We start from the raw sequence: 26,334 nt of genomic DNA, 5'->3' as shown, positions 1-26,334 counted from the left end.
GTAATGAATTAGTTGAGAAGTGTATAACTTAAATAATAATTAGTTTAAAATACATGTAAATATATGACTCGAAGAAAGTTACCACGACGATGAGCAATATTTTAATAACACAATTTCTCTTATATTATTTTGTTTACTATAATTCCTTCTATCCTTAAAATTATTTAAAAATAGATTGTAGTTGTTATAAAGTTCCTTACGGTATGGCTTTTTTTTTGGCTCAATTAAATAACAACAATTACTGCGAATAAAATCAACGTTGATAAATTGATACATTGTTTTTAGTAGTTTTACAATGTCGTTTGTTCGCGATGCTTAAGACAAAAAATTAATAACAAAAAAAAACGTTTGTTAAAACATTTTTAAATTATTATTTTGAGTTTAACAGCTATACATTGAATTGTAGCTATACATAAAACCTATACATTGAAGATTATAGTGGAAGTTATTTAAAAAATTATTAAAATTTAACTTGGATAATCATATTTTTTACCAGAATATTAATTTAATTGTAGGCGTAATGATAATAAATATTTAAGTGTACATTACTCGCGAATTTATAAGTACAAGCAATTATGTTAATTTTCTAAGTGCAAGGAATATTAAATCTATTTTATAAAACTGCTATTAATAAGTAGAGAAACACATTAATTTAAATGTCGTATTTATAATGAAATGAGTTTCATGGGCGTTGGCTAATGTTTTTATTTTTTAGCCGAGAGTTAAGAATATTCTTTAGACTTATAAAATGCGAACTTAATAATTAAAAACCTATTAGATGTTCATTGTAGAACGAAAGATAGATATGTTTTATTATTATTTAACCTTGAGAAATAAATTTATAATTACTTAAAAATTACATCAATGAAAATTAATATTTTCGTTAAAATATCTTACGATAAAAACCAAATAAAGTTTTCACGGTGTTATCGGATTAAACTTTATTAATGGTAGAGGGCGTTATTTTTTAGATATTATGGCAACATACTAGGAAAATGGGTTCCAACATAGAAATTAGTTGCCATTTGACTATATTATTTAGTATTTTCTAAAAAAAAGAGAAAAAATACGTTATTAAAATATATTTATTTTTTCACGAATATTCAACCTAAAATCTTAATTTTACAAATGGAATTATTATTTTATAACTATTTAAAGCATAATTTGTAAAATACAAACTAAATTGTATTTATTATAAGTTTTCTAATGAATGTTTGCAGAAAAAATCGAAGTGGATGTTTTTATGTTCATATGTCTTATAAAGTGCCCGTAGAGCAGGTAATGAAAAGTAGATAGGATTTATAAAATATTAAACAACAGAGGAGGAGTTGGGTCTTTAAACAATAAGGTAGTCTTGTGATTTATCAANGTTCAATAGTTAGATAGGATTTATAAAATATTAAACAACAGAGGAGGAGTTGGGTCTTTAAACAATAAGGTAGTCTTGTGATTTATCAAACATATTTTCCTACTGATGAAGAAAATATGTATAGTTTAAACGCGTGTTGTAATTAATTTTAACTGATGATATTAACACGCCTATAATTATAGCTATTGGTACCCTTTCGAACACAAGTGTGTCAATTATTTTCTATTAAACACCGTATATACTGAAGTGGGTATACAAATGATTTTTTCATTTGCCAGGTTATGTTTATTTTCATGCACACGACTATGGTAAACTCAAAACGTTGAGTAGACCACATAAACGCGCTAATGGCCCGTTAAAAATTCACACGTTCTGCGGTAGTCATCAGGAGGATTTAAAATAACTACTCAAGTGACCGATTAAACGATTAAAATCACTGTAAGCGTTGTACGTTAATCTTTAAATAATAATTATCACTGCGACGAACTATTTCGAAAACGATTTCTCTCGTAACTGAAATGGACAATACAATAATCAACAAAAGTTTTTATGTGAAAATAAGTATACGTGAGAAATTTATTAGACAAAGTACGAGTGTCATTTTAACAATAAAGTCTACAAATACAAGAAGGACCGTTTTTTTTTTTTGAAAAATGTGGTCACTATTAGTAACTTTTTCAAAATAATAAGATGTTTAGTAAAACATTTTCATCTTTGTATATAGAATCTCATTGACGGTTGGGTTTGGATTTGAAATGATAATTAAAATATAGTTTTCTACAAGGCGACATCGCAATGCGTATCGACGACATGGCGGCTAAAAACATATTTCCTTAATTTATCCGTGTGCTGTTGGCAATATTTTTTATTACATCGGAAAATTGCGTGATAATCATTTACAAGGCATAATCTTACGTTATCATTCCTCATTATTACCGCGTAAAATATGGTGCTGCACAATTTCTGGAGGACGGCCGCGGTATCTTCTCTTTACTGTTAGCCGACCGCCGTCGTTGCCCTAAGGTCGTTTGTCGAGATCAAGCAACGGCGATGAAAGGAAGTGCACGCACATTCATTTATCGGTAATTATAAAACAAAAAACCACCCGAAATTTTCGCAATAAAAAAAAAAAAGAAATTACTAGAGTCGAGTCGTTTTTATCGTGATAAATAATCAATAAACAGTGACCGCCGGTGCCAGCCACAGAGGAATACACTTGAAAAATAAAAAAGGGTCTTGGCGCTAATTTGGATCGGGCGCCAGTATTTAAACCTATAATCATTTTAGCCCCCGTAGGAAATATTGTGTACAATGAGGTGGAAAAGACGCGGTGGGACGGTAATTAGAACATCGTGGAACACACGCGAACATGAGTCCTCGTGCTGCGTCTTAAGACTTTTTTATTCTTTTTTACATGGGTATTATTATCATTGCCCGGATCTATATGGGGTTGAGCCGGAGTGGAACGGCGATGGGCATCGGCCGCATAAAATTGCCGACACTTTACAAAAAGCGAAAAAACAAAGGAATAGGTAAAAAAAAATAATAATAACTCATAAATAATTGCGCGCGCGTTTCCTCTTTTGTAATTATATCGGAGGCGGCGTTGATCGATAGCGGCACCACTGAGGTCGTAAACCTCTGCTCGACCTTTGGCGTGATCATCGCGTAAAAACTAAAAAAAAAAAAACAATCATTTCATTTGTAATTGTTGCCCGATAACTTAACGTTGAATATTGAAATCGGACTGAGGTAAAAACGGTTGTTTTTTTTTTCTTTAATCGATGTGTTTTTATGATATTTCAATGGAACTCGACGTTGACGGATACGACAAGGTCGAGTACAACGGAAACGGAATGTTCGAAAGGGTTAGACTATCGGGTCGAGAGAGCGTAATTCATAAAAAAAATCAACCGAATTTTTCAACATAAAAATCGCTGGAAGGTTAATTATTTACAAAGTCGTTTTCCCGACGGAGATGAATGAAGTGGCGGTACGAAATTATATTGTTCGTCCACAACGGTACGGACGGCCGGTAGCGATTGTGTACACATTTGTTTCCGTGCCGCCGCCGCCGCCGCCGTCGTCCTGTTCCTCCCGATAAGTTCATGCTGCTGACTGGAAGTACACGTGTGCGATCGGACGAAAGGCGTTTTCAATTATCCGCGGCCAAGTGAATAACAGAGACGGACAGAAGAAAAGGTGTATTAATGGACAACGCGTGAGCAATGCGGCTACTCGTGTTACGCGGCACATTAATCATACACGACGTCCGACTGTCCCGCTAATTACAAAGTCCAATGGGCCCACTTCACGTCCGTACGGTTTCGCCGCACAGACACTCGTACACGTCTGTGCGCGTTTGCCCCGGCCGGCCCGAAATCGTTATTTCATTACACGTCCCGTCATTACTATTATTTGATCATTACCGGGTGCGATTAAAAGAAATACCCGCGGCGGCCGGCGATTCGCAAGAAATAAACGTGTGTACAAGTGCGCGGGGCGGGTAAAGACGTTTTGATGTGGCCGCGTGTACGCGTATAAACGCACAAGAGCGCGTTAGGTCAACGACAACGGCGTGAGAAACCGTCTAAATACATTTCGGTCGCTGTCGATGACTACTGCGGACAAGGTGCCACTCCCGCGCGTAATGGTGTGGATTGGACGAAAAATAAATCGTAATTATCATTTGGCCGTCCCGACTGTAATTGCACAACGCGTAACTGGGTAATGACAGTGGCAGTACCGCAAGAATAATTATTGTTGTGTCGGCCTCACTTATTAGTCCCGTACGATTCTTGATGTTTCAAATCAAATCTTTGCACTTTGCTGCTGTGCATGAGTTTCTCTCGCAAACGACTCGTCATTACTGACTTCAGTTGTCTGATCGAATTCATTTAAATGTCTTCGTTAAAACTGTTCACCTAAGGGTGTACGATGTGTACCCTCATATGGAAGTACTAGAACGGCATTGATTGTCGCGACATCACAACGTCGTACAAGTGACCGAATACCCCAACGGAATTAGACGATGTCTATTCAAATGGTTCGGCTCGGACCCGACTGGTTAATAAATAGAAGTTCCAATGCAACGACAGTACTCGAGAAGTGGTCGTTCTTAATTTGTATGGTAACAGGTGTACAAAGGAAGTTCGCCGTACGTTTCCTGACCGGAATGTAATCCGAATCAAACCAAAGGAGTGGCCCTGCTGAGAGACGCAGCTCCGGCGACGGTTGTTTCCTGCTGCGCTCGATACGGTTCGGGTTAGGCTCGTTACCCTCACACGACGGAAAAACCCAATTAGGGAGCGACTTGCATTCGTCGTATTTGTAATTCTTGAGCTTACGACAGTCTAATTATGATCTGAAATTATTATAATTATGTGTTCGACTATTCACCTAGCAATGACACTCCTTTGAGCATAACTTCTCAATGGCAATTGAATTAATTCTGAACAGTTTTTTCTCTTCGAGTATTTCACTATACTGAGTAATTTTTTTTTTAACGTCCGATGTAGATTATTAAATAAAACGCGTCGTTGTTGGATGAAAAAAAATGTTGAGCGTTCACTGTAATATTCAACTAATTGTTGGCCCGATGTTAATTTTAATATCTTTTTAACAATTTTGGATATGCCGGGTGTATAAATAGATAGTTTTGTGACGCCCACACAAAGCACCTGTGCGTAAAATGTGTTCTGAAACAAAGAGACTTAATAAGTGTATCCCCAGAAACATTACTGTAGTGCGCATTCACTTTTAATGATCTCTTTTGAATCTCGACCAGACTGACCTAGCATTAATGCTGCCATATTAACCACCTTAAAGAGAATTGTATTTTTTAACAACGAAAACCTTAGCAACGTAGCAATTGTTATAACGGACTACTATAATTATTATAAATCGGGTTGAAAAATTTAGTTTTTCAACCAATTCATACACCTTAAAATCACATCATTTTATATTAAATTATATATTTCAGTTAAAACATTTCATACATTTAAAACATACAAGAAGCGTTTGTGTTGCAGCGTGTTTTTAAATATTTCAATTAAAGTTCTAAAATGATGTACTCAACTCTGTTTTTATTTGCCCTTTTCCCTGGACATATTTTTTTTGCTTTGGCGGGAACCTATGAATCTCTGTACGAGATATGCTCATTAATGCTGTGCAGCAATTGACTTCGAGTCTCTCGTGCGTTCTTTTGGTGGTTTGCTTTGAAAGTATCCGGTGCGCGCCCTTTTAACTCGGTACGTGAACAATTTTAGGAACTCTCAGACAGAGTTCACCGAAACTTATATGTCGCCTTACTCATCTCTGGGGCTGTTTACGAAAATAAGTCATGGGAAGCTGCAAGTTTACCTTGCCGGGAGTGAACGCGTGTGGGTACATCTCTGGGGTCACTGTCGTAAGGTGCACTGCGGTCGACACAGTTGTAATTTATGGTCGTCCGGCCTCTCCTCTCGCGCTTTGCGAACGACAATGCACAATAGTCGTGCATATGGTGCACCGGTCAATGTCTGTATACACCTCTGGATCAATAATGTAATTATCGTGCGCGGTTATAAATTACACGCTCTCGATACATATACGACGCGAGTGCAGCTCCGAGGCGAATGGCGGCGGATGAGCGATTGCTCTCGAACGTTAAGTGGATAATGAGCAATAATTGATCCGGGGCATATTCCGTGATCGGCAGTGAAATATTGGTAGAAGGCATACCACCGTGTCTGTACGGTGTTATTTCCTATGCACCGCGTATTATAACCTCACGATTGTTCCGTGGGAGTCGCAAAACAACAAGAACAAAAAAACCGAATCAAAACCTCGATGGCGCCCGGCAACGTTTCGGACGGCGGTGGGTGCTTCAGGACGTTTATAATTTCCGTATGTGTGTGTGTGTGCGTTAAAAAGCCACTATTAAAAATACCCCGTTTGAATGTATGTACGTATTTTTATTATTGTTATTACACACGAGATATCCAGAAAAAAAAAAAAATCATGGCGTATGTTTTATTACGTATAAATCGGCGGCCGTGTTATAATTATCGACGTGCACTCGGAGCGCACCGGATCGGAGCGGCCGGAGGGCTGGTGATTGATAGACGTTCGTCATTGTTATTATGGTTCGGTGTACATTCGTGTAATGATAATGTGTCGTTTATCCGTTTGCCCGCAGGAGAACACTGCGGATCCACGAAAAACGTACCAAAAAATTTATATGAATCTGTACACGCCTCGTATAATTGATGCTCGGCCGGCCGGGTAATTGATCTCTTCAAAGATTTTTCAGTGTTTAACTCCGAAATCTAAGGTCCTCCGCCTCCCCCTGCTCGCCGGCCGTCGACGACGCGGCAGTGGCGGTAACGCCCTTTTTAAGTGGAAGTACTTTTTTTCCTCCACCGCCGCCCGACCGTCGAAATCCACCGGAAAACAATACCTGGAACAACGTCGGGGTCGTTTGCGCCAATGTTTTTTACGTTAGAAATCAAGTGTCGCGTTTTGACGTTGTCGTCTCGATCGACGGGCCGGGCGAGGGGAGTGTGTCGCGCAACAGACGATCGATAGGATTTTTATTTGCATTTTCAACGGTCATTAATTTTTCGTCGGGAAAACGCAGCAGGGCGACATTGTTAGAGATCATAACGTTTAAGGTGATTTCACGGGTCGAATTCATTAAACGATACAAAGAAACACATTTAAACTGCCCGTTGTATTAATAAGTTGACAAATCACGTACATTAAATGACCGTTGCATCGACAATAACGGCGTAAGGCTGTAATAAATTACAATAATGTAAATAAATAAATAATAAACGAGTATAGGAATTGTTTATTGTGTCGGGTCTTGGAAAACGAAGGAACGATCGCCGATGATGATCTACACGGTTGTTTATAAATGTGCGCGTACAAATCGCCGTCTGCGATCCGACCGTTGTGTTTTTACTATCTGGACGAGTAATCAAGGGAAATATTTTATAATGCACAAGTAAATAAGTAACGAAAAGTAAAATCACACAGCGGTCGATATCCACGCGAAAACGGAGATAATATTTTGTGCACAACTGTCGTCCGGAGATAGTCCGCAGCGAATAATAGACAATATTTTTTTATTTTCATGTTATTACACGGAGCTAAAAGTATTGTGCACAAACCCAGTGGACCTGGCGAACACTCGACTGCGCCATAGGAACGACAAACGTCGGCGGCGGTTACCTACGAGACGAGTCTTGAATGATATCGACTCTCATTATTGTCTGCAACAATCTCAGGTATCGATGCACAATGTGCATTCTCATCAACGCACTCCGAAACTATTGCCACCGATCCACTGCGGAGAAGCACTTCCGATGCGTTCATTTTTTAGTGAAGATTTTTTAACGCCATTATCCGCTACCTATTCTTTTTCGGCGCCACGTACAAGGACATAGAAACCGACGGCAGGCACATTCGGACGGTTATTAACGAACGACACGATAATAATTATTGCGCACCTTTACACGTCGTAAATTATCAAGTAATACGTGTACTGAAATGTTATTTTATAATTACAATTCGTACCAAAAAGTAATGAAAAAAATCATTATACAAGTGCACTTTAAAGTCAAGGACCAAAGATGATATTTTCCAATAAGTACTTTTACTTCAACGAATGTTATCTTGAGAAAAAAACGTAGTATATAATTTTTCATTTGAATTCATGAAAAATGTTTGCAATTTTTTATCATTTTACACTACTGATTTTTTAAAATGCATCGCCACAGTCGAATACAATTAAATTGGTAACTCAACGATTTAAAATTATTCGTTCATTTCAAACTAAATTTTATTTTCGTTTAGTTAATACTATAAAATTGATTATTTTCCATCCAGTTGTAAACCACAAATGTGTGATTATTTTTAATTGTTAATGGATTGGTTTTCTTCGAAAGAGCGCTTGGCAATAGTTTAGTCAAAAGGTCACTGATTTAATGTTACAACATATGCAAATTATTGCGTACGCCTTAACGATTTACCAACACTTTATTGTATCTCGTTAGGATTATTATTGTGATCGTTTGTGGTGGCCTATGGATTGATAGATTTTGTAATGCAGTGAAGGAAAAATTGATCTTGCGTCGTAGATCGCGGTTTAATCATAGAGTTGTTTTGTTCGGTATCGAGTGTTAATTTATATATGTATAATATGATAATAATATATTAAATTATCGTAAAGCACATAGAAATGGCTTCTTTATGTGAATTTACCACATGTAATCATTTTGTTCCCACGCGCGCACATACGACTCTACCGTTATGTTTTGCGGTTTGTTGTATTATTATAGAGACGATTGTATGCATACATAACCATCTATTGAATTATATTTGAATAAATAGAGAAAATTATTAGCAAATTAGGATAAATGTGTGTGAGTGTGTGTGTGTGTGTTAACTTAAGCTCATCACGTGGGAAATACGCGTTGCAACTAATTTAGATACAACGGTCTGTTCGTAGTAAATTATATCAACTATGACTCGAGTAAAAAATATATTTTACCTACTACAGTTTAATTTAATGGAAACATTGAAAGAATCAATTTATTAAAAATAATACATAAAAAACATGTCAATAACAATTTGTTAGTTTAAATTGTTCGCAATACTTTGAATAAGAATAAGGTTAATTTGCATTCTCATCTCTTTATTGAGTATGTATCGTAAAGCTAAGATTAGTTTTGTTTTTTATACAACATAATCTAAAGTAATAATACGAACATTGTAAAACTGAAAATCAGTTTAAATGTCGATAATAGTTTTTGATTGGACAAATAGGGAGGGCTATAGTTACATGTAGTATTATATCATGTTTTATGCTCTTGTATAAATAAATTATAGGTTACCTGTTAAGTTTAGACCAAAGCAATCATTACTGTTTAGTATTAGGACAAATGAAATTAGTGCAGGCACCACTATGGCCTGAGAAAAATATTTTTACCTTCAATCGGTTTTATTGTACAGTTATTTTAATAATTATCGACGATGATGGCAGTTTTACAATAGAAATATAACAATAAAAAAATGAAAAAAAAAATCAAATTAATCCAATCAAATATATCAGAGGGTATCAGACAAAAATCTTAAATTTCGAATTCTGTCGGACTATTGTACTGTCACGAAACGGTAATCTCTGCCAGCTGTCATCCGTTATTGTAAAATTTTGTGTGTATTATCTGGAGCTCTTAAAAAAATTATCAGTACTTATACCTACCGTTATAAACTGTTTTTTAATCATACGAAGTATTCAATAAAATAATGAGAGTTTATACACTTTACAAAGAACTGATGTATTCAATAAATCGTTTTATGCATTTTAGACTTGACAAATCGTAAAGGCCGATAAATTAAATCAAAACAAATTTTCTTATGAATTATAAACAAAAATAGTCTTCACGACATTCAAAAGTATTAATTTTTGAATCCTATTGAATTTATTATAATACTTTTTAGTGATTTAATCGTATTAAGGGTAAACTCTCAAATCTTATGAAATTTTTATTCAATGACTACTAAGCAGTATTATTATTATTTTTCTTATAAATTGAACATTTTGGGACTGCAAAAATAACATTAATTATAATATTTTATTATAAATTAGTTTAAAAAATTGCCAAGTTAGTCATTCTGTAAGTAGATTGTAAGCAAAAATTGGTAGTAAAATTTCTTTAATTTAAAAAATTTAGTTAACACTAAATTTTGTTTATAGGAACAAATTTTTCCTTATTTATCCTCAGTTTATTAATTTATAATAAACCACTTTATTCGAAAAATAAAAATAACACTGAGAAATTTTTTTTCTCTTAAGTATACGTTTTACTCAATTTATCAATTATAAAGTACTTTTTAAATTCGTCCTTTATGTTTTATAAAGGTATCAACTTAATTATATTCAAATGGCAACATACATAGTTTGAAGATTGTCGAATTATGAAAATGACTGGTCGGCAACAACAATAATAATTTGGACAAGTTATTAATATGTTGTACTGAAGGCTGTAGGTGAGAAGCAGATGTTGTTATTTTACTACTTAGAGCCATACTTATAGTTGATTTTTATGAATACGATTTGCTAAAGTCTTGAGCCTAAAAATATTCTTATTAATGTAAATAAAAAAGTTCAAGTACAACATTAATATGGCCCTAGGTCATTTCTCGACCGTACTCTTCTTCCTGCCAAGGATTATATACGTATCAATAATATTTAAAATACCGGTTAAAAGACATACAGCGACACTCTGTACATTATTTAACTAGCGAGTTATTTTTCATTCAAAATTAAGTATCGTGCTAAAAATTGGAACGATGACATATTATTAACACACGTGCAGTACGATTGTGTACATACACATTACGTATTTTACAATATTTGTTTAGGAAAGATAATTTTCCAGAAGATTGTTATTTTTCATTAGACTTTATTGCCAAAATAATTGGTGACGGGAGTGGTCAGTGCTTATATAATTATAATAGTACTTTTCGTTTTGATTATTGTTCTACGTAATTATACAACATCAACACACACGCGCTTAGATTTGTCCATTTTGTGCATTTACAACAAGTAGAGTGCAGTAGGGCGTCCGTTTGGTTTGGCGTGTCCAGTGTCAGTTAAAAAACACGAGATTATAATGGCAATTCACAGGCGCTGCCGGTAATTACATAGAGACCGCAGTGTGAACGGATATTAGCGTGTGGTGCAAAAGAAAAATACGATTACCGTTCCAGATACTGATGTTTATTAAACCCCAAAATACAAAACGGCGAAATTCGCTCAAGAGATTATCCGAACGGTTCTTTGACAAGTTTTCTCTTATATTTTTTTATAAATTTATACAAACGTAAATGTCAATGACTGTAAACAAAATTCTTTAATCAATAATCGAATTTCACGTAATCACTTTTGCTTTTCCGCAGAATTCTCAAACTTAATTATGTTTCAATATAACCCTTCAGCTGTTTTGTGTAATAATATACACATTATCATGAACTTGAAGGTTTAATTAGAATTGTTCCTTTTAATTATACTTTGAATGCGATTGAAAATAATTGATATGAGATAGTTATGGAGAAAAACTTTTTTTCATTTAAATATCGATTTTATTCTGTAAACATAAAAATAAAGTAATACTAAGTTTAATATTTTCAGTGATACTGCAAATATGATCACATTATGAATATATCATTGAAAGGTTAGCGAAAGCAATAAACTAAATTTTTCTTTAATATTTTATAAATTTCTTTAAGGTATAGTTTGAAGAATACGTTTTTTAGTGTATTCTAAAAAATATTTGGTATAATAAATTAACGATATATTTTAATGTCGAGTTCAATATACATTATTCCTATAGAAAAATTTGTTTTAACGGTCCGTCAGGGTAAATTTTGACACGGCATTTCAATGTCTCTCTATTATTTTTATATGACAAAATGTTTTTTTTTTTAATATATCTTTAATTATTTGTATGATCTATTTGTGAATTGGACGTTATCAACAAAATGTTATCTCTATCTTATTCATATTTGTTTATTATAAACAAAAACCATTTTTTTTTTTTACCTTATACCCTAACTATTTTTTAAATGAGCAATAAAATAAAAATTGATATTATAGCATTATGCAGTAGTACAGCAAGGATTTCAAACTGGGAGTAGAGCAAAGTAAAAAATTTTACGAAATTCCACAGATTGGACATTTTTTTTAAAATTTTATTTTAGGTATGAGGGCCTTGTACCCTCCCTTGGTTACTCCACTGGTATTATGGTGTACAACAAATAATTTTAATCATACAACGGTCGTGAACGAGTGAAAAGCTTGAAAGTTATCAGGAACTTATTTAATAGCATATATTTGGTGGCAGGGATGGAACATAGAAAAGAGTCAATTGGAAAAAACTACTACGAAAGCTTATACAATCACTTTTTACTCAGATAAGGAGAAAAAAAATCAAAGCTAGGGTATGTTATAGGTAATCTATAATTTAACAATTAAAATATATAATCTATAAATAAATAAATTTAATCAGTTTTTGTAAGTAAAATTATAATGAAAATAAAATTTTCATCCATTAAAATATTATTCAATCTAAAAAAAAACATGGTTAACACTCATCGTTAGATGATTCATCAGTGTTCTCACTGAAATCGCTATTTTCAATAATTGAAACTCGATTGTAGTCATCAAAATCAAAGCCAAGATCGTAAATATATGACAAATAAATGGTTACATTACATTGTATCATAACTTTGAAGTAATACATCTTTCTTTGGAACGTTAAGTTTTGACTATTCATGGTTTCACTTGCTCTAACTAAACATGTTGGTAAAATTTCTGGATTAATAACATGATCTGGGATGGGATCAATATGAATTCTTAAAAATTGTATTAAATTATAAAAGGTAACATGAAGACCAGACGAGACATCATTAACAGAGCAATCGACAGCATTAACTAAACTTAGTAAATAATTTATTGCACTGTAAACAACGTCATTAGGGTTATATTGTTGTGATCCCAATTTTAATTCTATCAAATCAGACACATATTCTAGCGATTTTAGCATTCTAATGAGAGTTACTTTATATTCTTCGATAATTATCAAGAAATTAGCTATATCATATTCAGAGTATTCATTTTTGAATATGTTCCAGATATAAATCAAAATGCTTGTTATACGTTTCAGCCTAAAACCATAACAAATTCTTATTAGTAAATGAATTTTTGGCGCTTTTTCTTCGAAATTATTTTCATTGATATAGACTTTCCTTATATTGTCACCTGCTATTAGCATTTCTATACTAGTTGCTACAAGAGTCCCACCTGGTAGTTCTTGAAATACACTGAAATGTTTCCTTAATTGTCCTATGTAATAGCATCTGTAGTTCTTTAGAAAATTGTTCAATTGGATTACACTTTCATCGTCATATGCTAAATTAATCGTAAAATTTACTAACACAATAAAAAAAAGAATTCTCATGTTGCATAAAAAAATTTGAAAAATTTGAAAACTTTAATAACGTAATAAATATGTATTATAATGTTGAATTTAAGTACTTTGTTGTTATTTATTAAAAAATGTTAAATGTGTTGAAAATTCAAACTTGTGTACGGTGATACTTGTAGATTTTGTATTTATACTGAAATACGAGAAATGTATAAATAATTGTAATATAATTTTTAATGTGACAGCACAATCGTGCACACATTTTCTAAACTATTTTAGAACGAATAAAAAAAAATTTATAATTTAAAAATCGTTAGATTAAATTGACATTTAATGTCATAAAAATTTACTGGAAATTACTAGCAACGATTTACTTAATATTCAGGTTACAATATGACATACTAACATATCAAATTATTATAAACATAATATATATATATATATATGTATGTAATATAAAATATATAATAATATTAAATTGATTAAAAATTATAGTTGTTATGTGTAAATTACTTTAGAGGACATCATTTAAATTTCATGGAACATGTTTAGGATTCATTGTACATTCGGAACTGAACAATAAAAAGATTATTAATATGAAAGCCGTAGAAAATTGCTTTAAATGAAAATAGTTGTATTAGCACTAGTAGTTGCTTGTAATCTATGGTGATTATTGAATATAATTGGACGACAAAAGCTACGAGGAAGTAACGACACTCGATCTGTAAGCATATTCTAGTTTTAATTGGACCCTAGTCTTCAACAAATATGACATTGGCTATCATCGTCACCAAAAGATTTAGGTCGACAAATATGAACTTCCGGTAAAAATACAAATATCCATCCATATTTTAAGCTACTTTCATATTTCAAAATTTTTAAATTTAATATGAAATTACATTTATCATCAATAAATTTAAATTGTTAAAATGTATTGCAAATACAATTTTAAGAATTAGTAAAATAACTAATAAATAGATCAATTAGTTATCCAATAAAATAATTATATACAATAGTCATATTAAATTATATTCAAACATAATATATTATACCCAATTACATATATTCGAGTAAATTATTATTAAGACGCATAAAATTTTAACATTTATCGAATTGAACGTCATCAAAATATATTAGAATTTTTATAAAATAATGTTTTATATTATTCGAATAGATATAGGGTGAGTTTTTTAAGGCCAGCCACTCAATTTTTCTTAAAACAATAAATTTTTTGAGAAAATTAGTTTTGATATTTTTAGTAACATATTTCTTGGTTTATCAATTATTAAGTACGTTATTAATTTATTACTTATACCTTAAAAGGTGTGGACTTTTTTTTTTTAATGTCAACATACATATTAACTATCTTATAAAATAAAAAATGATCTAATTATAATATATGATGGGTTATCATTACTATTGTACAAACCCAACCCAACCGAGGCGAGAAAAGAGGTGCGCCCAAGAAATATTTAATGATAAAAAGAGTAGCTTCAACTTCTCATATCTAGTCTACATTTAAATTTTTAACAATAATAATCCGAAATAATGGGTCAAAAGTTGTTATCAAATAGTTATTTTCTTAGTTGGTTTATTATTTATTGTATAAGCTAGTTATAAATACACTACAATTTAAAAATTAAAGTTTACGCTCTTTTAATGTATTAATTTGAAAAAGTGCTTGTTATTTGGATAAATCAAGAAATAAATCAAACTAAAAAATACAAAAATAATTTTCTCAAAAAAATTATTATTTTAAGAAAAACTATATGTGAATCTTTTAACTAACGTTAAAATAATTACGCTGATAAAGTTAAGCGAAACTAGAGTTTAATTGAAACTTAATTTTGAGAAGAAATTCTCGTTAGTATTAGTTTAAAAAAATATGGACAATGACGTCAAATAGTCAAAAATACTAGCTTAAATAAAAATAATAACTTTGTATAGTAATATTGTTAAATCTAATTTTATCATGATTATACCGTTTTATCCATTGTAACAAGAATCGTTAACTTGAAAAATTATGAATTATTGATAAAATAAAATGTACAATAAAATCATAATGATATATATTTTTTATATTTCTAGAAGAGTAATACTATTTAAATTATATCTATTAAAACAATATTGAGTAAACCATGACGAAAGAAATTTAATTATATCTTTTGATTCATTTTTAATTTTAAATTGATATATTCGATTAAAAATGATGTTCTATTTGATTTTTCGTAAAACAGGAAACTTTTTTTTGTTTTTAAATGTAGTCATGTACCAATAGAAAACATTTATTTCTAATCAGTCCTGAAATGTTTTTATACTAAAATTTATATAGGCTTTTAATTGGTTTAAATTTTCCCGATAGGTTGTTCCAACAATTTTTGTTGTTTAATTTCATTAAGTTAAAAAAAAAAACGAGACCGGTAAATTTACGCTAAAATAATATTATCAGCAATATCTCGTTAGAAAGGCTCATCGTTATTTTGATCATATTCTTCATATTCGAGGAGAACAATTCAAATTATAAATGTATTGAATTTCTTTAACGATGAATAGCGGACCCGTTAGCTTAGACATAATTCCACTACCCAATAAAAAATTGGCAACAGGTGCAGTAGCCGCTGTCAGAACTGGACAAATACTGGCAATGCCTGAGATGATAACGATTACTGACAAATCAGTATTGGAGATTCTGTATGACCAATATTTCTCCAGTATTCTGCCAACAATGGCAGCCAAGTACTGACCATCAATACTGGATCAGTACTTTGACAGTACTAGTACAGGTTAGCCAATGGTTAATTGCCTGTAGTGGTGTAATACTTGGCCCGTTGTAAACACGGGACTTAACAAAAATGTTTGCTTGGGTAGTCTGTCATCCGCATTTCCCTGTTCCTATTTAAACTACAACATTACCGAGTTCGAGTCCGGATGATATTTGGCGACATTGAGTCGAAAACGATTGTGCTAACCCTTACTGACGTTCGTTTTGTAAAAAATGGACTTGTTCGGCTATGCGACAATTCCAAACGGTAGGTTTGTAACGAGCGATAAATGGTTTTCCGAACCAATTCTTTCTCCGGCAGCTGAGTTAAGACATTCGAATGTACGTCTGCTAAACAGTTACGAACTAGTTGGGCAGGTGGCTACTTCGAATTCTCTTCCACCTTCCGTTTTATGTCTGTCATCATGAACTCGGCTCGATAAAGCTCTTGGCTAGGCGAATGAGTATATACTACGATCTGGGACCTGTTTCACAGAAAAAAACAAGTCGACTTTGATCATAGGTAAACTAGTAACTTTCATCCACTTGATAAATCTGTGTTTCATATAATATACAATTTGACTTATGACAAGTTAAGAAAAACCTGGAAATTATTGTTAAAAAAGTCATCCTCATCTTCAGGGATGGCGAAAATATTATTTGTCGAAGAAGAGTATTCCGCCCAAGATATAATAATAGTTTTATATGAATAAGACGAATGTTTCAGAATGAACTCAGTAAGGTTGGAGTATATAGTCAGCCGTATAGGGCAACTCCTAGTTTATCATACATACAGAAATCTTGCATTATTCTTCATTCAACAAGTTCATTTATGCTTGCTAGTATTTCAAGTAATCCAATATTGATAATTTTTTTCGCATATTAGACGCACTACGTATACCTATCACACTACGTGTTTTACAGTCAATAAAATTGCTGACTAGAACGACCCGGTTTTAAATAATACGATTTCCTCGCATAAAATCTGCGGCTAATTTTTACATAAAAAATAATACTGTAAGACCTGTCTAAATTCGATAAAAAATATTATTTCAATAATACACCCTTGTTTTGATTTTTATTGAATAAGTATATATTATTACGATACCGATAAGAATGTTTTTTAAAGTTTCCTCAGACTTGGTCAAAATCAGATTCAAAAAAAAATATTTATATCTACAGCAGAACCTCGATTATCAGTGTTAATCAGCGATTAACTGTGTTCCCCTAAATATTTGTATGCACCATTAAGAAAATCATAAGTGTTAGATAATTATGTGTGGACTTTATTAAAATAAAATAATTTTTTTAAACAACAAATTATTTGATTTTTAAAATATTAATTGACGTTTATTTCTATGATAATAAAAATAAAATTTGATTCAATTAACAAATAAACTTAAATTAAAATATTCACTGAAACAAAATTCAATTTAAAGTTTCCAAGTTTTTTATTTTAATTGAAAAATTCACTTGGTTACAAGAAGAAAAATCTTGAGTAATATTTCACTGATTTTTATACGTTATTTTTTTTCTAAAAAAACTGGTTTTAATAGAGAAAAATTGTTTTTATAGTCAGGTTTGGTTATTCTAGCGATCCCATACGTGACGTTGGAAACTAATGATTTTAACTCTAATTGACTAATTACGGTTGAAGACTTGAGCATAGGCGCTACTTAAAATTCTGCACATTAATTGAATTTTTCCCCGTAAATAGTTGGTTATTTTGTGTTTTTAAGAATGGAAAATTGTTTTGTTGATCTTGTATTCACTATATCTTATTATTACATTGAATCTTTGTAACTTCGTTCAAAAATTAATTTTTATATGAGATAATGACAGAAAAAATAGAGACTAAAAGCATTTTTAAAATATCAAAAATTTCTAAAAGAAAAATTTGTTATATTTCATCGCATGAGTCATAAGTTAAATCTATAACTTCGTTTATTAAATTGTTTTCTAAATCAATTGTTATATATCGACTTACATCTTCTTCAACAGTTACTTGATAGTTGTCAAATTTAAAACCTAGTATTTTAAAATAATTTAAATATGTATTTTTCAAATTTTCTATGACTCCTTTGAAATAATCAATTTTTTTTTGAAAATTAATATGAGAACTACTTATAGTTTCTATGGCTTCAAATACATATGATGATAAAATTTCAAAACTTATATGATTATCGGTCACTGAAGTGAAATGAATTTTTAGAAAAATTATTATTTTACATAATATATTTTCAAGGCCAACTGTAATATCATCAACTGGGTAATCATCAGCCGTGATTAAATTTAGAAGATAATCTATGGAATAATAAATATCATTTCTAAGTTTGATATTTTGTAGTCCTAATCTTGGATCCTTTAATTTATAAATATATTTTAATGTCATTTTCATTCTATTTAGTGTTATCTTATGGTTATTAATAATTGCTTTAAATTGTTGTCTACAATGATCGGTGTTTTCTGATGCGCAGAAAAACCAAAAAATAATAAATATACTTGTTAGTTTTTTCAATCTAAAGCCATAAAAAATGTTGAGTAGCAAATAAATTTTCGGCAATTTTTCATTGAAATTTTCTTTGGTAACATAGACTTTTCTCTCAGAGTCACCTGAAATTAAAGTTTGTATGTTGGTAACAGTAGGAGCAGCATTTAACACTTCTACTTCGACAATATTTGAATTCGAATATAATTGCTCATTTCGCATACACTCCCATCTAAGGTTTTTTAACAAATTGTTTAGTTTGATTACGTTTTCATTGGCATTTATTGAATAAATCGAAAAATAAATGAATAAAAAAATACTGAAATATTCCATTATTATCAAAAAAAATAACTTTAACAATTTATACAATAGTATGATAAACTTAATTCAATAATTTTTTCCTAATAAAAACTACAGAGCATATTATAAACTTTTTTTAGGATTCATTAAACATGAACCAAAAACTATTACGTCATCAAAGTGAACATACAACACAAATTTTTCAGTTATTTCAGTTATTTTGGTTGACATATATAAATATGCATTTATTATTTTTTAACGCATTTTAGAATAATTTAATCATGTATTTTGATGCGTTTAATAAATTATTGAACCAAAAAAAATCATAACTACTAAAACTAAAATTAAATTCTAATGAAAAAAGGAAAATATTAATTCATGGTCATAAACAGAAATCTTTAAGAAAATTCATGATTATAATTTTGAATGGACTAATATTAGTTGTACTCTTTTGTAAAGTTGTACTAGTAGATTTTTCTTATTTAGTATTAAATTTACATTAAATATAATGGTGAAATGTTAAATAAAATTATTATTTTTTTAACATTTTATTTGAGCAGTTTTTTTATGAATTAAGTTATGATAATAGTTAGGTTACAAATAAAATATAATATCTAATCAAAATAAATATTATTTTTAATTGTTATCTTACACATAATAATTATTTTATAAATTACAACATGATTAAATGTAACTTTCCCATTTCTACTTATTTTAATTCCAAATGATTCACAGAGTGATTTATAAACAAACTAACCCCATTTTTTCATAAAAATGAGGATAGGAGTCTATTATTATTTTGTTACAATATATGGAGAATGGTCGAAATAAAATTTTGTATTATGTATATTTGTATCATGTACATTGCTATCATACTTTAATTTCATGTATGAGTTCGTAATTTTTGCTTGAATTGAAATATTAGGACTCTTCAATACTTTTTTAATTTTCATTAAATATGAAGGAGTTATTATAGGAAACATGTAACAATAGAATCGCGAACCAGATGTTAAGAAAATTTTAATAAATTGCTTTTTAATGATGCTTTTTTGAGTACATTGGTAATATCATCAATAGAACAGTTGGTTTTTCTAATTATAATAAATTACTAAGCATATCATAATATAAGTCATATTTCAAATATATTTAAATCATAAATAGATTAAAGTGTGATTAGCATTCTATGGAGAGTTTTTTCATGATAAGCAACAATCTCCACTTTTGTTTCACGTAGTGCAAGGGTATGTCATGTACTAAGTGGGACTGATTTTTACATAGTTTTATAAAATAAAGTATTATATATATTTATTAAATGTTTTTTTTTATTATTATACATGACTAATGAAAGATTTAATACTAAAATAACTATTTAGTATATTATTTTTACATATGTAGTATTTTTGGTAAAATATTGTTATGTAAAAGTAAGCTAACTGTGGGTAATAAGGCCTATATACTGTTATTAACCGCTTCTATCTTATTATTTTGTCATTTATAAATTTTTCTTTAAATGCAATCATGAGCTTTAATTGCGTAATGTTCTTTCAATTATTTTAATTTTATAATTCTAAAACGTGCGTTCATCAACTCTAAATTTTGATTAAAAAAAAAAAAAAAGTTTTGTAATGTGTATACTCTGCATTACTAATGTTTGATATTTTTACAAGACATGTATGAGATAGTATATTTTATAATATAATTATGATGAATTAAATCATATAAATAAAAATAAAATCGAATTTAATTCAAAGAATTTTAGCTCACAATTTTTATATAACAAATTGATATCTCAAAAATCTTTTTAAATTCATTAAATTATTATTAATGTTTTTTTTTTTAACAATTTGTCTGGAATTTTATGTCAATTCTTTGGTAAATAATATAATTTTTTGTTAAAATTGTCTATTGAATTATCATCAAAAATGCATGCAGCATTTTTCTTGGTAGAGTGAGATGAAAAAGTTTCACTCACTGATGATAACCGTATTGATATAATTTTGTTTTACTATATTCAAATGTCTATGCATTCAAATAACATTTATTAATTAAAAGAAATTTTATTGAATCATATAAAATTCTTCTATGCGAGCTCAACATTTTTTACCGTGGCACTTGGAACACGAAATACCTACCTTTTATTAAATACTATTATTTTATAGTTGAATCTAGTACGCCATCTGTACGTGCAATGTAATACCATCTAAAATCAAGTGAACACGGCAATATTATAAGTTCGATTTAGTAATATAGAATAACACTCTCTATAATTTGACTGCTATTAATATTATTTTGTTCATATTTTTATTAAATTACTTATAATTATGATACTGCTATTTGGTTTTACGTTAATTATTTAAACAAACAAGAACTTTGTATTTATTTGTTGTTTTATAGATTATATTTTGCCCACGAGGAGCCATTGGCAGTGTTGTTATGAAGGCATTTAAAATATTGATTATATACGAATGTAAAATAGAGTAACGCTATCGAGTTTGTATCGAGACTTTGTATTATCTAATTGCAACAAAATTTATAGTATTTATAATATAGAAAATATCTAAATTTAGTTCATAATTATTGATACAGTAAAAATTATAGTTTTTTTTTTGTTTTTAATCGAAAAACTATCAGCAATTGGCTACAAACACTAATATTTCACATTAGTCACAAACAAGTTAGAAGTAACTTTTACAATACATCTACTATTTTCATTTTCAAAATAAAATAACGTTTTGGATTCAATTAACTATAGATATTTATACATTATAACAATAAAGAATTTTCCAGAGAACAAATGTGTATCAATTATATTAATACGATGAAAAAATATCAAGTAGTAAGAGATTAATTTCTTAACTTTTCTTTCACTTTCGATATACTTTTCCATACATAAGTATATTTTTATTATTATTAAACCATTTAATACAAGTTATTATTTTAGTTTATCAATCATCATATGTAAGAAATGCAATTTTATTTATTAAGTATCTATAACTAGATTTCGTGGTTAAGTGACGCCATTACCTATATGTTTAAGTGATATTCTAAGTATTAATTAACCGATAATTAATTTTACTTTTAAAAGAAAATTTCAATTAAATTTAGCCTCGCTTATTTTCTTATATTTGGAAATAAATTAATAAATACAGGTGATTCATTGAACGCTAGCCACTCCATTTCTCTTAAAATAACAATATTTTTCGGCTTTTGATAGTCACATATGTATCTCTAATAATCTATTATGAAATAATTTTTAGGTGTATCATTTATACCATATAAGGACTTTAACTTAATTTTTTTAAATATCATCATAAATATTTAATTATCTTAAATAACATAATATAATGTAGTTGAAAAAAATTACAGGTTGATAACAATTTTTGAATCATTATTTCAGAAGTAATTAACATTTTTATACCTAGACGGTGAGAGAAGAGAAGCCGAGAAATGTCTAGTAATAAAAATAATACCACCCCTCGTCTAAGACCAGTCATTTTCTTAGTTGGATCATTTTTTATTACATGAATTAGTTAAATAAGTAGGTATCCAAAAAGTGATTAATAATGAACAAAATCAAAAACAACTTTTCAACCAGTAGTTTAGAAGTTATGAATATTTTTAAATATGGATGGGAGGAATAGCGCGACAAAAAGTGATGCGTCACGATAAAAATAACATAACCCACACTTCACCTCCAGTCTAAATTTAAAAATGTTATCTTTGCTGGTTTAATTTTTTAGTAAGGTAATCAAATTTTTCTTCAAATGTATGCTGTTTGGTGTGACATAATTAGTTCTCAATGTTTTCAAAAGGCAATATTAGCTATGAAGTTGCAACGATCTGGAAAAGAAGTCATTATAGTATAATGGTAATGGAAATCACAAAGGATACTTACAACGTGAATTAAAGTTTTTGCATGATAATACGAAGGAGACAGACTTTTGTGTATAGATCTAAGACCCGGATATCTCTGTACTCGTGTCCGTTTTGCATAAATAATTATATTTTCTCCATTGCCGTTGTCACGGGAATTACCCGCCATGAATGTGTTAGACATTGTGCCTAATTAAAGGATTTCCTTTGAATTTAAGAAGCCATCGTCACCCTATTCGCTTCTTGAAATATAAAATATTAAAAAAAATAACAATCTAAGTGTGCGCAAAGGACAATGCTATCTCAATTGTATATTGGACATTTTTAATCACAGAAAATATAAAATGATTTTGTTTTTTATAAAATATATGTTTTTTTGCATTACTGAAAAATTATAATTTTTATTTACATTATGTACCTTTTTTAGGTGCAACCGCGAGTTGTAATAATATAAATGTATATTCCAGTAATTGTTTACACAAGTTGTTATAATCATATTATGTATATAAGACAAGTATGTCTTATTATTTTTTTTAAGTATTAAAAAATGTTTTCAAACAAACAATGTCAATGTCTTGTTTTTAATTTTTTTAAGTTTTCAGATTGCAATAAATTTCTATCCAAATAAGTTCGTCATTACTTTATATTATAATTATCAATTTTGATAACTTACAGTTTATTTTAAAGTATCAAGAGAAAACTCGTTAAAATAAATCTATTAAGTTTGAGATCAAAGAATATTAGTAATCTAGATATTTTACAATGGAATTTATTAATTATATAAAACCCAAAGCTTATTGCCGAGAAATACTTTGAATTCTTGCGCTTGAAATCGTGTCTTTTACAACACGAAAAAGAGGACTTTTCTTTAGCAGTTTTTAAAAACTCTACAATTGCTGTGTTTGAAAAGTGTTTAAATGCAGCAAATTGTTACTGTTCAATGTAGTGTACACAGAATTTAAAACTACTGTTAAAAATATTCTTACAATACATTTTTTAAGAGGTAAGAAAAATGAAGATTAGTATATATGTTGACACTCATTAAAAAGAAAATCGATTAATATTACAATTCAATCAAGAAATTTTAAGAGTTAGAAATTTGTATACACATTGATTTTAAAATTTTATTCTTTATTAAATGATAAATATTCTATTGTTTTCTGTAGTGCTTGAATTCAATTCTTAGATAAATTAAATATTCTTTAATTATTTTAATTTAAAAAATTATTTAATCTATTAAATTTGTATTTAAACTTTATCTTTTTGTGAATTGTAATATATTTTCATGTAAGTTTTGGTTGGGTTTCATAACTATAAATATTAATTTTTACATAAACTATAGTTTTGAATTATGACTTTAAAAGTTTTCTATTTTTCAACATTTGATTTTTATATGTATCCTAAAAACAATGATGAAAATATACGACAAACAATTAAAAATTAAAAATATAAAATTCTAAAAGGACAACATTCAAATAGGAAATAAATATTATTTATTTAAATTAAGTTATATTCAAGTATTTAAAAATATTGTAAATGTAAAATAAAATATACATGTTAGATATTTATTTTACGTTTAAAACTTGTGTTTCGATTAATATTAACAAAGTACAGCAATAATATGTTTCATTATTTAGATTGCAAATGCATATAGTAAAATTTCGGTATTTTAATATTAAACGAATGATTTTTTTTTGTTAGTTATTTTAGCTAGATTGAATTCAAATCCTACCTAAAGGCTGAAATACTAATTTGTTTGTGAATATTAAAAATAAAAAAGGAATGCATCGAAAGGCTCAACCGGTGCAGAAGACCCTTTGGACTCAATTCGCATATTGCCTTTGTACAAAGGTCGGAAGGGAAAGCTATTATCATTCGGTCGTGCAGAAAAACAGAACGTTTGGTATTTTTTTTAATCAAAAAAACAACGTGCAGTCTGTATAGGAATCCAAATTAAATCTGTGTCTAACGTATACCTACAATTTTTAAAATATAAAAGAACGAAAGAGTTAATTTGTGATAAAACAGCGGGTACACAAAAAAGTTCAGGAAATCAACTTATTTGTTAATTATAAATCTATTAAATTAATGAAATTCACCTCTAGTCCAATACTGTTTGTCTCTTTGTAACTGTATAAAAAAAAACCTTTATAAATAATAAAGTTTATTAAATTTATTACTTATTCATTTAATTAATTTGGAAAATAATAAATGTGTTGACTGAAAAATATTTTCTTACTTGCATATTCAAAATATAATTTCTGGAATCAGGGACGTGTTTAGGGAGTAGCGATGGGGTACCATTGCCACGGGCGGCACCATTTTTTTGTAATCGTAATATATATAATAGGGAGGGGGTATGTAGGGGTGGCTATAAAAATTTGCCTGGTGCGTCAAAACTATAAATACGTCTCTGTCTGGAATTCGTGAAAGAATGTGAACTTTAGTTTTGACTTGAACTTAAATTACTCCTATAGACAGACAAGTTTTTTTTAATACTACAATTAAGTGTGCACATTTTAATTTAACACACACACACAAGTTACATAAGTTAATGCTTGTAGAAATAGCTTAAGCATGTTTTAACAAATATCCTATTAAAAAAAAGAAAAAAAAGAATTTTACATTCCAATTTATGATGAACTTTCAAATAGATTATGCATTAATAGATCACTGACTAAAATCTAATGACGATATGAAATTATAATTGCAATAAAAGCTATCATTGCCTAAGGCTTTATATTCAGCTACTGCTCGTTATAAAATCATATGACGAAAGCAGCAACAACTTTCAATTCACTAATTTCCCTTGCGATTGTGGCTCCTGTTGATTACGAAATGCCAAAAGGGTCGCGGTTTATTAAACTACAATGTGATGAGCCTTTGAATAATCATACTGTGTGTCTCATCTTCCGCTGTACCAGTAACTTACATCTCATTACTATATTCACGGAATTAACATATGAATTCTAACTTTAAGGTTATTAAACACAAATTCAAACGTCCCTGTATTGTGTTTTACAATACAATTACGTGTACATCCATAGTAACCTAAATAATGCTAATATCAATGTCTTCTAATCGTCAGAGTGCTATAAAATTTCTTAATGAATGAACTATTTAAAGAGATAAAATGAAATAGATCCCTAATAGTCAATGTTAAGTAACTATGCATAGAAAGTCATGCACATAATTATCAATTATTATATACATATCGAGTTTTTTTTTATTATATGGATTTTTATATTTAACTTATTCTATTCAACATATCGTTTTATTTTGCATGAAAATGAAATTAGTGTAAAAAAACAATCTGAATTCAATGCATTATTAAATAAAATTATTATTTATTAACGATTCATTTATTATTTGGTTGGTATTTCTTTAATAAACTATAATATTAAAAGAGTTCACTAATAATGATCTAAAGTTGATATTGCAAAAAAAAAATTTTAAGGCATAAAGTAAAAGAGAATTTAATCAAATGAATTCCATTTTCTTTTTCTGAATTAAATTGTACTCCTATAAATAGTTAAGCAAAACTGAAAAAAAATTTAATTAAGAAACA

The sequence above is a fragment of the Daktulosphaira vitifoliae genome, unplaced genomic scaffold (assembly GCF_025091365.1).
Source record: "Daktulosphaira vitifoliae isolate Bord-2020 unplaced genomic scaffold, ASM2509136v1 Scaffold_5, whole genome shotgun sequence".
In the NCBI taxonomy this organism is placed as follows: domain Eukaryota; kingdom Metazoa; phylum Arthropoda; class Insecta; order Hemiptera; family Phylloxeridae; genus Daktulosphaira; species Daktulosphaira vitifoliae.
Note: the sequence above shows the minus strand (reverse complement) of the source record.